Genomic DNA, 13,284 nt, shown 5'->3' with positions numbered 1-13,284 from the left:
AAATGGTGGTATAAAACCTCTGCGTTTAATTCCCAAATTTTCAAAAATGCTTCTACTCCCAAATGCCTTTTCTTACTTTGGTGGTGTGTGTGATGGTTAAGATTGCGTGTCAGCTTGGCTGGGCCATGATTCTTAGTGTTTTGGCAGTTGTATAATGCTGTGATCACCTTCCTATTGAAATTTGATATGTGATCACCCCCACGATGGAATCTGCTGAGTGGTACCAGTGTGGGGTGGGGCCTGTGGTGGCTCACCGCCCTATCAGCCTTCATCTCTCCACCTTACTCCGCCTACTTCCTTCCTGCTTGCCTTGAAAAAGTTGTTGGCTTGTTCTGGATCCAGCAGCTGTCTCTTGTCTGATCTCTGGTTCTTCGGACTCAAGCTAGCAGCTTACCTGTCCATCTTGGGATTCATCCATCTTCACGGCCTGCAGACAAGAGTCTTGCTCCTCAACCTGCCTATCTTGGATTCGCCAGCCCCTGTGGGTAAGTGACTCAGGGGAAACCTTTTGGTCTTGCCTCCCAACCTTGGGGATTCCTCGACCATCACAACCTGTGAGCAGGATCTCTGCTCTCCAATCTGCTCATCTTGGGTTCACCAGCTTCTGCATCTCTGTGAATTGGAAAAGGACTCTATCCTGATCCAAAGATTTGGGAGGTTCCAACTCCTACAATCTCATGAGCTGTTTCTTTAATATAATCTCTATAAAAAAAAAAAAAATTTTTTTTCTATATATATTTGTATGCATTACTGGTTTTGCTTCTCTAGACAACCCAGCCTAAGACAGGTGGCAAAGGGGTGAATGCAGAAAAGGAGCTAAATTTCATATGTGGGTAGTGCTGAGCAGAGATATGAGAGAAGCTAAAGCTGTGTGGCTGTGTTTATTCCAATTCATAGCAACTCCATAGGACAGAGTAGAACTGACCCTAGTGTCTCTGAAGCTGTAAATCTTTATGGAAGCAGGCTTCCACATCTTTCTCCTGGAGAACAGCTGCTGGGTTTGAACCTGTGACCTTTTGGTATAAGCAGCTGAACATATAACCACTGAGCAACCAGGACTCTTTTGAGGGAAGCTAGGGAAGATGCAATGCCTGTAAGGTGAAAAGATCAGGAAGAGACAGAATTAGAACCAAGAGTGAGCATACAAATATAAAGAGATGTATACACCCACTTGATGGACGCCAAAACTCTAAATACATCAGAAACTTTCCTGGTCAGGAGGGAGCAGGTCAATAGCAAAAGAGCTTGGAGTAGTTCGAGGTTTCCATTCTGTTCCACCTGCAGAAGCAAGGATCACTTGGAGTTGGGCTGGCTCCCACAAGCGGAGCACAGCTAGAGGATAGATGTTACCAGAAATGAGTGGTTTACTTAGGAAATACAGAGCCAGGGACCTGGGAAAAAGATTTTAAATTGTGCTGCACCACTCTACAAAGATGTGCTGAACCTGTAGGCCTCTGAAGCTGAGAGGTAAAGGACAGCTAAGAAGTCTCCCAGGCAACATGAGAGCTGCTGGGCCTTTTAGGTCAAAATTTCCACTGTGCACACATATGCACACGCTATGAACACACTGTGTACCCATACCAAAGAGAAAAATCCTCTTAAATGTGATGTGACCCTGCTGGCTCTTGCCAAGAGTAGCAAAAGGAGGTGCTTTTGAACTGGGAGACAGACAAAAGATGCATTTCTGGGAAAGAATGAACATGTTCTCAGCCATGGGAAGGGTAGGACAGAAAGAGTCGATATTAAGATATTAGTATTGTGAAAGACTTTATTTATCTGTGAAACAAGGATATAACTGTAAGCTTCAAAGTGTGTTATTTGAAGCATTAAGGGGATTGTTGCTGTTTGGTACCTTCAAGTTGTGTTTTGATTCATAGAGACCTCATGCGAAAGAGGAGAACTGCCCCACGGTGTTTTCTAGGCCATAACTTTTACAGGAGCAGATTGCCAGCTCTTTCTCCAGTGGAGCTTCTAAGCAGGTAGCGTTGGCCAAGCTTTTAGTGAGCTGCCCAGTGCTTAACCACTGAACCACCAGGACTCCTTATTAAAGGGTTAGAGGAGAGGTAACTGTTTTAGCAGAACAGAAGAAAATAAAGGTAAGTGCCCACAGAGGGGGAATGATGGCAAGAATCATGCTGATGTACCTGTTAACTACCAGAAGAAGGTGTGGGTCATGCAGATTGCTCCACCAAAAAGATTGCCTATGAGAATATATAATAAAAAGTAAGAACCTCAGGTCCCCCCTCCCTACTGAGTTCAGACTCACATACAGCTACCAGCTCCCCATGTCATATATCTACATACCATCTCCACCCTTACTCCCTTAGGAGTGTGCAGAAATTAAACAAGGTAGGCTTGGGGCAGGTAGCACTAGTACAGGGTTAGGGAGTGAGATGAATAAAGTAGGTGTTAGACTGAAACCTGGAGGATTAAGTAAAAATCTGAATGTTGAACGATGAGACCTCTATATCACTTCTCTTCAAATTCCAGAAGGCTGGTCAGGCTGTACCAAACCCTCTCTAGTTAGGCAAGAGATCAGAAAATCCTTCTCTGGGAAAGTTGGATGATTCTAGAGAAAGACCTACAGATTCTGACATTTGAAAACCAGAGAAAGATCTGTTTGCCCACTTGAGCCCCATTATCTAAAGTGAAGCATTACTTTTTGTGGACCCCCCTCATCATCCATGCACACAGCGTTTACAGTGGCTTCTTAGAGTCTCTTTCTGACATGTGAACACAGAGTCAAGGAAGAAACACCATGGAGGTAATAGAAACAATAGACGGAACAGATGAAAGCCCTTATATATGTTATTCTTGGTAATAACATTTCCAACCACTAGGGATAAAGAGACGATACTAAGAGTTTACAAAGAGAAAATCAGTATCTGTAGGAAGATTCAGGGAAAAGAAAATAATTAGCATTAAAGTTCTCAAAAGCAACATGGGAAAGTAGAAGAAAATACAGAGCTAAAAAAAAAAAAAAAAACTAAGTTAAAATGATTTTCTACCCAGATTTCTTTACTCGGTTTAATTTGAGAAGAGAATAAAGATCTTTTCAGAAAACCAAAAAGTAAAAAAACAATGCTTTTAAAATAAAGAAAGAAATGGCACCCTCTCCTACAAATCATGAAATACCAAGCTAACAGTGGTTTAAAAAAAATAAATGTTTTCTCACATAATAAGAACTCTGGAGGAAGGCGGTTGCAAATATCAGGTCAGAAGCTTGGGCGTCAAAGTCAAGTAACCGAAATTCTTTTGCCCTTTCCCTTATTCTTATTGTTCAAAGTCACAGAATGGCTGCCCAAAGGCAGACATCACATGGCGCCTGAACATGAGGTGCATGATCCAGGAATTGAACCCAAACTCTTGATATTTGAAAACTAAATAAGGAATGCAAAAATTCTAGTACTGAAGCACCACTGCCTCCTGTTTTTATCACTACCCGGCATTCTATTATATTTAAATTTGTGTATTTGTTTCTCACTTGTATCATCAGGTTTCACATGTGTAACTATTACTTTATGCTGTCAAAATAAAGTACAGAGAAAATAAAGCACTTAAATTTACTTGAGCAGTTTATCTATATGCACACAGGAAGACCACAATGTTCAGACAAACCGGGAGACTCATCTTAGGCCAGTTACAGTGAGATTTTTAAGGAGAAAAAAAGAGGAACGTAGAGTAGGAAATTAACTAAAAAGGCTAATTTGAATCAAACTCCCTGCCGATCGATCCTAAGTTTACCTGACATGGCCACCAGGTGGTGTTTGCTGCCAAGTTAGTCTCTATTCATTTGTACACATCCTCACTTGTCTGGAGTTGTTTGGTTTTTGTTTGGTTTTGTTAATTTATTTTTTTCAATAATATTTTATTGTGTTTTTGGTCAAGGTTTACACAGCACTTTCGGTTCTCATCCAACAATTTCTACACAAATTGTTCAGTTATACTGGTTATATTCTTCACAATGTCAGAATATTCTCATTGCTTCAGTTCTGATTGTTCTGTTTCCATTAAACTAGTTTCTCTTCCTCTTTACACTCTCATATTTGATAATTGCATGAAGGTTTTAATTAATAAAGGCTTCCCAGGTACTCAAGAAATTCCAATGATTATTTCTCAGGAAATGGCCAAAATACATTGGGTGAAGTTAATTTTGTGCACAAGTAAGCAAGTTTGCGGTTATAGATGTTCTGTCACCAAAAGGGATTAGCACAATTTCATAGTCACTGTGTCTCCACTGTGTCTCCTTATTCCTGTTTATTTGTTCTTGGTTGTATTATTCCACATTGGTCAACGACCTTTGCGAATTTTCCTATGTACTCAGAGCAATCTGTCCAAGTCTCTGGTCCTCAGTTTCTCTACTTATCAATGACCTACTTCTTGATCACACTGTTAAAGAGCTTAAGCAAGATTCTGGATCACCATTTAGTAGAGAATTTCATGCAAGCAATCTGAAGTCTGATCCTGTCATTCCTTCTGTAGACTAATGATGTTGGATACCATTTGTAGTCATAGCGGTTGCTCACACACATTTAAGATCATTGATACTATGCCTTTTTTTATTACACTGAGGGCGATGGCACTGGGGTTGGGGTTTTATATTACACTGAGGGAGCCCTGGTGTTTCAGTGGTTAGGAACTATGATTGCTAACCAAAATGTCGGCAGTACGATTCCACCAGCTGCTCCTTGGAAAACCTATGAGGCTGTTCTACTCTGTGTTACAGGGTGGCTATGAGTTGAAATTGACTCTACAGCAATGGGTTTGTTTGGTTTTTTGGGTTTTTTTTTTTTTTAATAGTGAGAGTGAGTAGATGACAATACCCAAGGGTTTGAAAAAATTTTTTAAGCCAAGGACCCCAAGGACTGAGATTTAGGCAGGAGAATAAATTCCTTGCATTACCTGTTTTTGCTTTGATCCGCTGGGCTGCTTGTTGGGCATTGGTTTCAGTGTAGCAACTTTGATGAATTCTGTGCTGCCCATCATTCATGTACACACAGCATTGTGATCCAATCAAAGCACAAACATCTCCCTGTGAGGTCATCACGTAATCTAAAGCTAGTGTATCCCGTAAAGTCATTTTGGTAATTTAGGATAATCCTTTGGATAGGAAAACACTGGGTCTTTTAATTCTAATGCTACCTTGTCTAAAACCATTTGTATTCTTTAAGTGTATCTTCTCATGCTAGAAATTCTAGCTTCAGAGACATAACTGAGCATCCTGTAAGTTTGCTTTTGGCTAATGCTCTTACCATCTTCAATTTAGTGTTATATCTAAAGAAGCATTAGTTTGTTCTCTTCTTTCTACAGTGATGATCTCTCTCCTATTTTTTTCCCTTCAGTAAATGATTGTATATGGACACACAGGGAAAAAAATCAGCTAGTTAGCAAGAATCAATCCAATGTGCAGGTAGAAAACAAAACTGTTAGTTGCTATAGTTTATAAAATGATATAAAATAACTCGAAGACATATAGGACTAGAATGCTATAATTTTCTATTGAAACATGAATGTTCTCTCTATGGTCACCCCCTTTTTGATGAAAGGTAACCTCAAGGCAAGGTTGTTCTTGATCTTAAAATAAAACTCCTTATAATTATGTACATAGGCCCAGCAAAAGTGATAATTTATCATTTGGTCTTTAAATTTCCTCTGCTGGAAGTTTTCATAAGGAATCTCAGATTAAACTTGTAAAACCCTTCGAGGCTAAAAAGCCAAACTGAGAACTAGGCACCAGATTTTACCTGTAGTACCTACCCACAGATTTAAGGATGGAGGGTGGTGCAATATTTAACATCTTGATGAATACCAGAATGTCAGAGGATTGAACTCACCAGCCATTCTACAGAAGAAAAGATCTAACAATCTTGACCCATATAGATTAAAGCCAAATAAGCCCTACGGGCAATTCTACTGTTTTATAGAAATGCTGTGAGCCAAAGTTGACTTGAAGACACACATCAACAACACGCATAGATTTCAGTAATCCATACTGAAGGCTGTGGTTTTTGGTCTTCATCAGTAAGTACTTCAAGTCCTGCCCACTTTCAGCAAGCAAGGTTGTGTCATCTGTGTAACTCATGTTGTTAATGAGTCTTCCTCCATTCCTGATGCCCCATTCTTCTTCACAGAGTCCAGTTTCTCCAATTATTTGCTCGGCATACAGATTGAATAGGTATGGTGAAAGGATACGACCCTGACACACGCCTTTCCTGACTTGAAACCTCTTCGGTATCCCCCTGTTCTGTCTGAACAACTGCCTCTTGATCTGTGTACAGGTTCCTCATGAACACAATTAAGTGGTCTGGAATTCCCATTCTTTGCAATATTATCCATAATTTGTTATGATTCACATAGTGGAATGCCTTTGCATAGTCAATAAAACACAGGTAAACATCTTTCTGGTATTCTCTGCTTTTATCCAGGATCCATCCGACATCAGCAATTATATCTCTGGTTCCATTTCCTCTTCTGAATCCAGTTTGAATTTCTGGCAGTTCCCTGTCAGTATACTACTGCAGCCCCTTTTGAGTGATCTTTAGCAAAATTTTGATTGCGTGATATTAATGATATTTTTTGATAATTTCCGCATTTTGTTGGAACACCTTTCTTGGGAATAGGCATAAATATGGATCTCTTCCAGTTGGTTGGCCAGGTAACTGTCTTCCAAATTTCTTGACATAGACTAGTGAGCACTTCCAGCCCTGCGTCTGTTTGTTGAAACATCTCAATTGGCATCCCATCAATTCCTGGAGCCTTGTTTATCGCCGATGCCTTCAGTGCAGCTTGGACTTCTTCCTTCAGTACTCTCAGTTCCTGATCATATGTTACCTCCTGAAATGGTTGAACGTCGACCAATTCTTTCTTGTATACCCAGTGCCATCGAGTCGATTCCGACTCATAGCGACCCTATAGGACAGAGTAGAACTGCCCCATAGTTTCCAAGGAGCACTTGGCGGATTCGAACTGCCAACCCTTTGGTTGGCAGCCGTAGCACTTAACCACTGTGCCATCAGGTAGCATTCTTTTTGGTATAGTGACTCTGTATTCTTTCTATCTTCATCTGATGCTTCCTGAATTGTTGAATATTTTCCCTGTAGAATCCTTCACCATTGCTACTCAAGGCTTGAATGTTTTCTTCAGTTCTTTCATACCAAGAAATACTGAGCTTGTTCTTCCCTTTAGGTTTTCTAATTCCAGGTCTTTGCACATTTCATTATAGTATTTTACTTTTCCATCTGAAGCCACCCTTTGAAATCTTCTGTTCAACTGTCTTACTTCATCATTTCTTCCATTTGCTTTAGCTCCTCTATGTTCAAAAGTAAGCTTCAGAGTCTTTTCTGACATCTATTTGGGTCTTTTCTTTCTTTCCTTCTTTTCAATGGCCTCTTGCTTTCTTCATGTATGACGTCTTGATGGCATTCCACAGCTTTTCTGGTCTTTGGTCATTTGTGTTCAATGAGTCAAATCTATTCCTTAGATGGTCTCTAAATTCATGTGGGATATATTTAAGGTTGTATTGGTGGTGCAGTAGATAAAGCTATGGACAGCCAACCAAAAGTTTAGTGGTTGGAAACCACCAGTGGCTCTGTGGGAGAAAGATGTGGCAGACTGCTTCCATAGAGATTTACAGCCTTGGAAACCATGTGGGGTTGCTGTGAGTTAGAATCCACTCCACAGTAGTGGTTTTTTTGTTTTGTTTTGTTTTCTGACTTGCTATAATTTTTAGCTTCCACTTGAACTCCCATATGAGCAATTCATGGTCTGTTTTGCAGTCAGCCCCAGGCCTTGTTCTGACAGATAATATTGAGCTTTTCCATCATCTCTTTCCACAGATGTAGTTGATTTGATTCCTGTGTATTCGGTCTGGTGAGGTCCATGTGTATAGATGCCATTTATGTTGTTAAGAAAAAGTATTTGCAATGAAGAAGTCATTGGTTTTGCAAAATTCTATCACCAAGGCCATATTTTCCAGCTACCAATCCTTCTTTGCTTTCAACTTTCACATTTCAATCACCAGTAATTATCAATGCATCTTGATTACATGTTTGATCAATGTCAGACTACAGAAGTTGGTAAAAATTTTCAATTTCCTCATCTTTGGCATTAGTAGTTGGTGCATAAATTTGAATAATAGTTGTATTAACTGGTCTTCATTGTAGGCATATGGATATTATCCTATCACTAACAGCATTGTACTTCAGTATAGATCTTAAAATGTTCTTTTTGACAACGAATGCGACACCATTCCTCTTCAAAGATCATATGTTTGTTCAATTCAAAATTGGCAATACCAGTCCACATCAGATCAGTAATACTTAGGATATTTATGCATTCCTTTTCATTTTTGATGACTTCTAATTTTCCTAGATTCATACTTTTTACATCCCATGTTTGCAGTTGTTTCTTCCCATTTTGAGTTGTGCTGCATCAGCAATGAAAGTTCTGAAATAGATTGGATCCTCTTGATTTTTTGTGTGTCTTGTCACTTTTATCTAATGTTGGGCATTATGTATAGAAAAGTAGAAACTAAGGTAAATAATATCAATGCCGAGGAATGGACATGTCTCTTCTCTTCTAGGTTGTTAGTATGAGGGTTTGATAACTCCAGTCAGGAGTGGTGTTAGGTTGGTCTTCGTTGCTACTGTCATTACTTTCAAGGCACCACAGATTTCAAATTCTTCTAATGGTGGGTTGCTATTGTATTGTGTTTGCAACTATGTCAGGGTTGCTGGAGGGTGTTCCTTCGTGTTCATCTCCTTACTTAGCATTCAGTAATCTCTGCATGACTGCACCACAGAAGAAGTCTCTCTCCAGGATATTGCCCTCTCCAAGCAGTACACTACTTCTGCTTGCACTCAGTGCTAAGCTTATGATTGAGACAAGGGATTCTCTGTTGTTCTGGTTCAACAGCACTTGAACATACAGTAAAATGAATGAAAAGAAATGTGAGATTAATAATATAAGCACATTTTCCTCACCTGAAATGTAACGTGTCTTCAAATAGAAAAGGTCTACCAAATTTCAAGTAAGATAAACAAAAAAGACCCCGGTCACACACATCATTGTGAAAAATCAGAGTGCCAAATATAAAGACATTGCATTTTCCAAGTGAGTAAAAAATACAAAAAAACCAAGCTTGTTGCTGTCAAGTTGGTTCCAATACATAACAACACTATGTGTTTCATAGTACAAGTGCTTTGTAGGGTTTTCTTGCCTGTAATGTCTGTGGAAGCAGTTCACCAGGCATTTCTTCTACAATACCACTGGCTGTGTTTGAACCACCAACCTTTAGGTTACCAGTTGAAGAAAAATGTTTGTACAACACAGGGACCTTTCATAGAAAGAAAGAACAGATAAACTATAAAGAAATGACAATAGAATCCACACTGTTCTCAGTAGCAGCCCTGGAATCTGGAAGCAATGAAGTAATGCCATTTACATTCTTTTGGGACCTTTCAGGTTTTAAGATGATTGAGGAAAGGTGTCATGGATGGAATTGTGCCCTCCAGAAATATGTTGTCACCATGTCTAGGTCATTATTCTCAGCCTTGTGAAATTTTCCTCCATTTTGTGATCTTATGTAATTCTCCTCCATTTTGTGGTATTGTGTAATTATCTTCCATTTTCTGTGTTGTAAACCTTAAATCTCTACATGTTGACAGGGCAGGATTACTGTGGGGTGTATCTTAAGTCACACCCTTTGGACCTGGAGTCCCTGTACAGAGAAGCTCCTAGACCAAGGGAAGATAGATGACAAGGACCTTCCCCTAGAGCTGACCGAGAAAGAAAGCCCTCTCCTGGAGCCAGTGCCCTAGATTCAGGCTTTTAGCCTCTTAAATTTTGAAAGAATAAATTTCTGTTTGTTAAAGCCATCCACTTGTGGTATGTCTATTATAGCAGCACTAGATATCTAAGACACTGCCTTAAGTCACCACCTTACTGAAGTCACTGCCTTACTCAACTCACACTCTTGCTTGAGTCACATCTTTTATCTAACAAGAGATAAAAGGACAGAGAAACAAGCAGAGGGGAGAGGGACCTCGCAACAACCATGAAAGTCAAGCCAGCAGTGGAGTGCATCCTTTGAACCCAGGGTCCCTGTGCTGAGAAATTCCTAGACCCAGGGGAAATTACTGCCAAGACACATGGAGATATCCAAGGAATGCTAGGCTCACAGATGTTGAAAGGAGACAAGGACCTTTCCCCCAGACCAACAGAGAGAGAAAGCCTTCCCCTAGAGCCAGCACTCTAAATTTGGACTTATAGCTCACTAAACTATGAGGAAATAAATTTCTGTTTGGTAAAGTCATCTACTGGTGGTATTTCTGATATAGCATCACTAGATAACTAGATAAAACAAAAGGTATTTCTGCCTTCCTATTCTCAGAAATCACTCAAATACCACAAGGTGATTGAGAGACAAAAGGGTATACTTTACCTGTGAGGAAAGAAAGCACCTGTAATATCGCAATACAATCCATGAAGATGGAAAACCAGAGAAGAGTGAGAAATCACTCGACAGAGCAGAGGATGTGGAAATATGATGGTTTGCCAAGAGCATACAAGAAGCAGGTCCCAGGGAGGCTTAGAAATTGGAGCCATCAGGAACTGAAAAGGTGGGACGAGGCTATAGCCTAAAAAAAGGGAAGAAGTTGGTAAGGAATGGTTAGCATGCTATTCTCCACCCCACCTCACATAGGAGGAAAACTGTTTCTTTCTCTTCCCCCTCAAACCAAAACCAAACCTGTTGTGCTTGAGTTGATTCCATCTCATAGTGACTCTATTGGGCAGTGGTTAAGCACTCAGTTGCCAACCAAAAGGTCAGTGGTTTCCAACCAATAGCTGCTTTACAGGAGAAAGATGAAGCAGTCTGCTTCTGTAAAGATTATAGTCTTAGAAACTCTATGGGGCAATTCCAATCAGTCCTATATCGTCACTATGAGTCTCTTCCCCCTCGGAGCTGAGAAATGTATTCATAGAGCTACAGACTCTGGACTCCAAGTAGAACTGGAAACTAGATAAAGTTCCAGACTGGAAATGGGGATGAAATAAATGTCTGACTAGAGAATGGTTAGGCCCTGTACACCTTCCCCCTAAGCTGAACCAAAACACAAACCATCTGCCGTCCAGTTGTTTTCAACTCATAATGACTCTATAGGGCAGAGTAGAACTACCCCATAGGGTCTCCAAGGTTGTAAATCTTTATGGGAGCAGACCGCCACATCTTTCTCCTGGAGCAGTTGGTAGGTTTGAACTGCCGACCTTTTGGTTAATAGCCAAATGCTTTAAACACTGTGCCACCAGGGATCCTCAGCTCTCTACCTACTGCTCCCTGAATGCTGGAGAGACTCATGCTCTCACACAAATAGGAGTTGAAGATTCTTTCTATGAAGTGAATCACCACAGCAAAATGAGAGAACTGTAAATATAACTACAAATGCAGGGCTCCCTCCTTGGAAAAGTTATCTTTGCCGGTCTGCCCCACAGTACAGACCACCAGTCACAAAGCTCTGCCTTTGCTCACAGAGTTTCCTGTCAGCTTTTTAAGCTCAGTATTAAGCTTTAAAAGCAGAATCATGAGACATTTTAGGAAATATTTCTACAGGAAAGACAAAACCAAAACAAACACATTTTTAAAAGCAAATTAGATAAACAGAAAACCAGAGAAATCTTTCCACAAACAGTAATATGTTCAGAAATAATATTAAATTTCTTAAATTAACAGTAAATTTGGGAGATTATATTGAAAAAAAAACCACCTGATAATAAAAATAAATATATGAATAAAAAACCAAAGCAATAGGCAGCAGGGAAGGCCAGAGTTTTGAAGTCAGGCTTGACTCCTCTTTCTCTCACAACCAGTTGAGCCGATTCCAATTCATAGTGAATGTATAGGTGTCTTAGTTACCTCATGCCGCTATAACACAAATACCACAAGTGGATGTCTTTAAGAAAGAAAAATTCATTTCTTCACAGTAAAATAGGCTAAAAGTCAAATTCAGGGTGTCAGCTCCAGGGGAAGGCTTTCTCTCTCTGTCAGCCTTCTCGTCAATCTTCCCACAGACTAGGAGTTTCTGCATAGGAACCCCAAGTCCAAAGGACGCCCTAAGCTCCTGGTAGTGCTTTCTTGGTGGTATGAGTTCCACCTGTCTCTCTGCTTGCTTCTTTCTTTTCTATCTCAAGAGATTGCCTCAAGACACAATCCAATCTTGTAGGGTGAGTCCTGCCTCACTAACACAACTGCTCTCCATCCTCCCTCATTAACATCATAGAGGCAGGATTTACAACATATAGGAAAATCACACAATACTGGGAATCATGGCCCAGCCAAACTGATACACACATTTGTGGGGGGGGGGGGACATAATTCAATCCATGACAATGGGACAGAATAAAATGCCCCCAAGGGTTTCCAAGACTACAAATCTTTCTGAAAACAGACTACTATATCTTTCTCCCGGGAAGCAGCTGGTGGGTTCAAACCACTAGTTTGAGGTTTCTATTCTATTCCACCTGTAGAAACAGGATCCCCTGGAGTTGGACAGCTCCCATAAAGGGAGTCCAGCTAGAGCACAGACGATATCAGAAGCAAGCTGCTTACTTAGGTAGTACAGAGCCAGAGACTGAGGAGAAAGATTTTAAATTGGGCTGCAAGACTGTACCAAGACGTCCTGAACCTGCAGGCCTCTGAAGCTGAGAAGCAAAAAAGTACGGCTAGGAATTCTCCCACGCAATGTGAAAGTAGCTGGGCCATCTAGATCAAAATTTCTACGGTGCACATGTATGGACATACTATGAACATACTGTACACACATAGCAAAGAGAAAAAGCCCCTGAAAATGTGATATGACACTAGTGGCCCTACCGTGGCCAAGACTGGCACAAGAAGGTGTTATTGAACTGGGCAACTGTTAAAAGATTCATTTCTGGGAAGGAATGAATATAATCTCACCTTGGGAAAGAGGACAGAACAAATGGGTCAACATTAAGATATTAGTGTTGTGAAATGACATTTTTCTGTGAAACAAGAATGAAACTGTAAGCCTCAAGCTGCATTATGTGAAGTATTCAGGGGATTGCTGTTATTTGGCGCCTTTGAGTTGACTTTTGTGAAAGAGTAAAACTGCCCCATAGTGTTTTCGATGTTGTTGCATTTCCATTAAACTAGTTTTTCTTCCCCCTTACATTCTCCTCTTTGTTGTAATTTCATGAATTTTTTAAAATAATAAAGGCACCTCAGCTCTTCAAGAAATTTCTCAGGAAGAATAATAAAGGCCAAAA

The 13,284-nt window shown here is 40.2% G+C and overlaps 1 long non-coding RNA gene across 1 annotated transcript in view; it reads left to right on the top strand.

Annotated features, from left to right (window-relative positions):
* Positions 1–317: 317 nt before the first annotated feature.
* The window catches only part of LOC100672561 (uncharacterized), a 38,018-nt gene continuing 25,051 nt past the window's right edge, over positions 318–13,284 (top strand). The window contains exon 1 of the long non-coding RNA XR_010322480.1: positions 318–485. This is a non-coding gene — a long non-coding RNA (uncharacterized LOC100672561). The remainder of the gene's footprint in view (positions 486–13,284) is intronic.

This window comes from Loxodonta africana, chromosome 7, assembly GCF_030014295.1.
Source record: "Loxodonta africana isolate mLoxAfr1 chromosome 7, mLoxAfr1.hap2, whole genome shotgun sequence".
NCBI lineage: Eukaryota > Metazoa > Chordata > Mammalia > Proboscidea > Elephantidae > Loxodonta > Loxodonta africana.
Note: the sequence above shows the minus strand (reverse complement) of the source record. Positions and strands in the feature narration are given on the sequence as shown.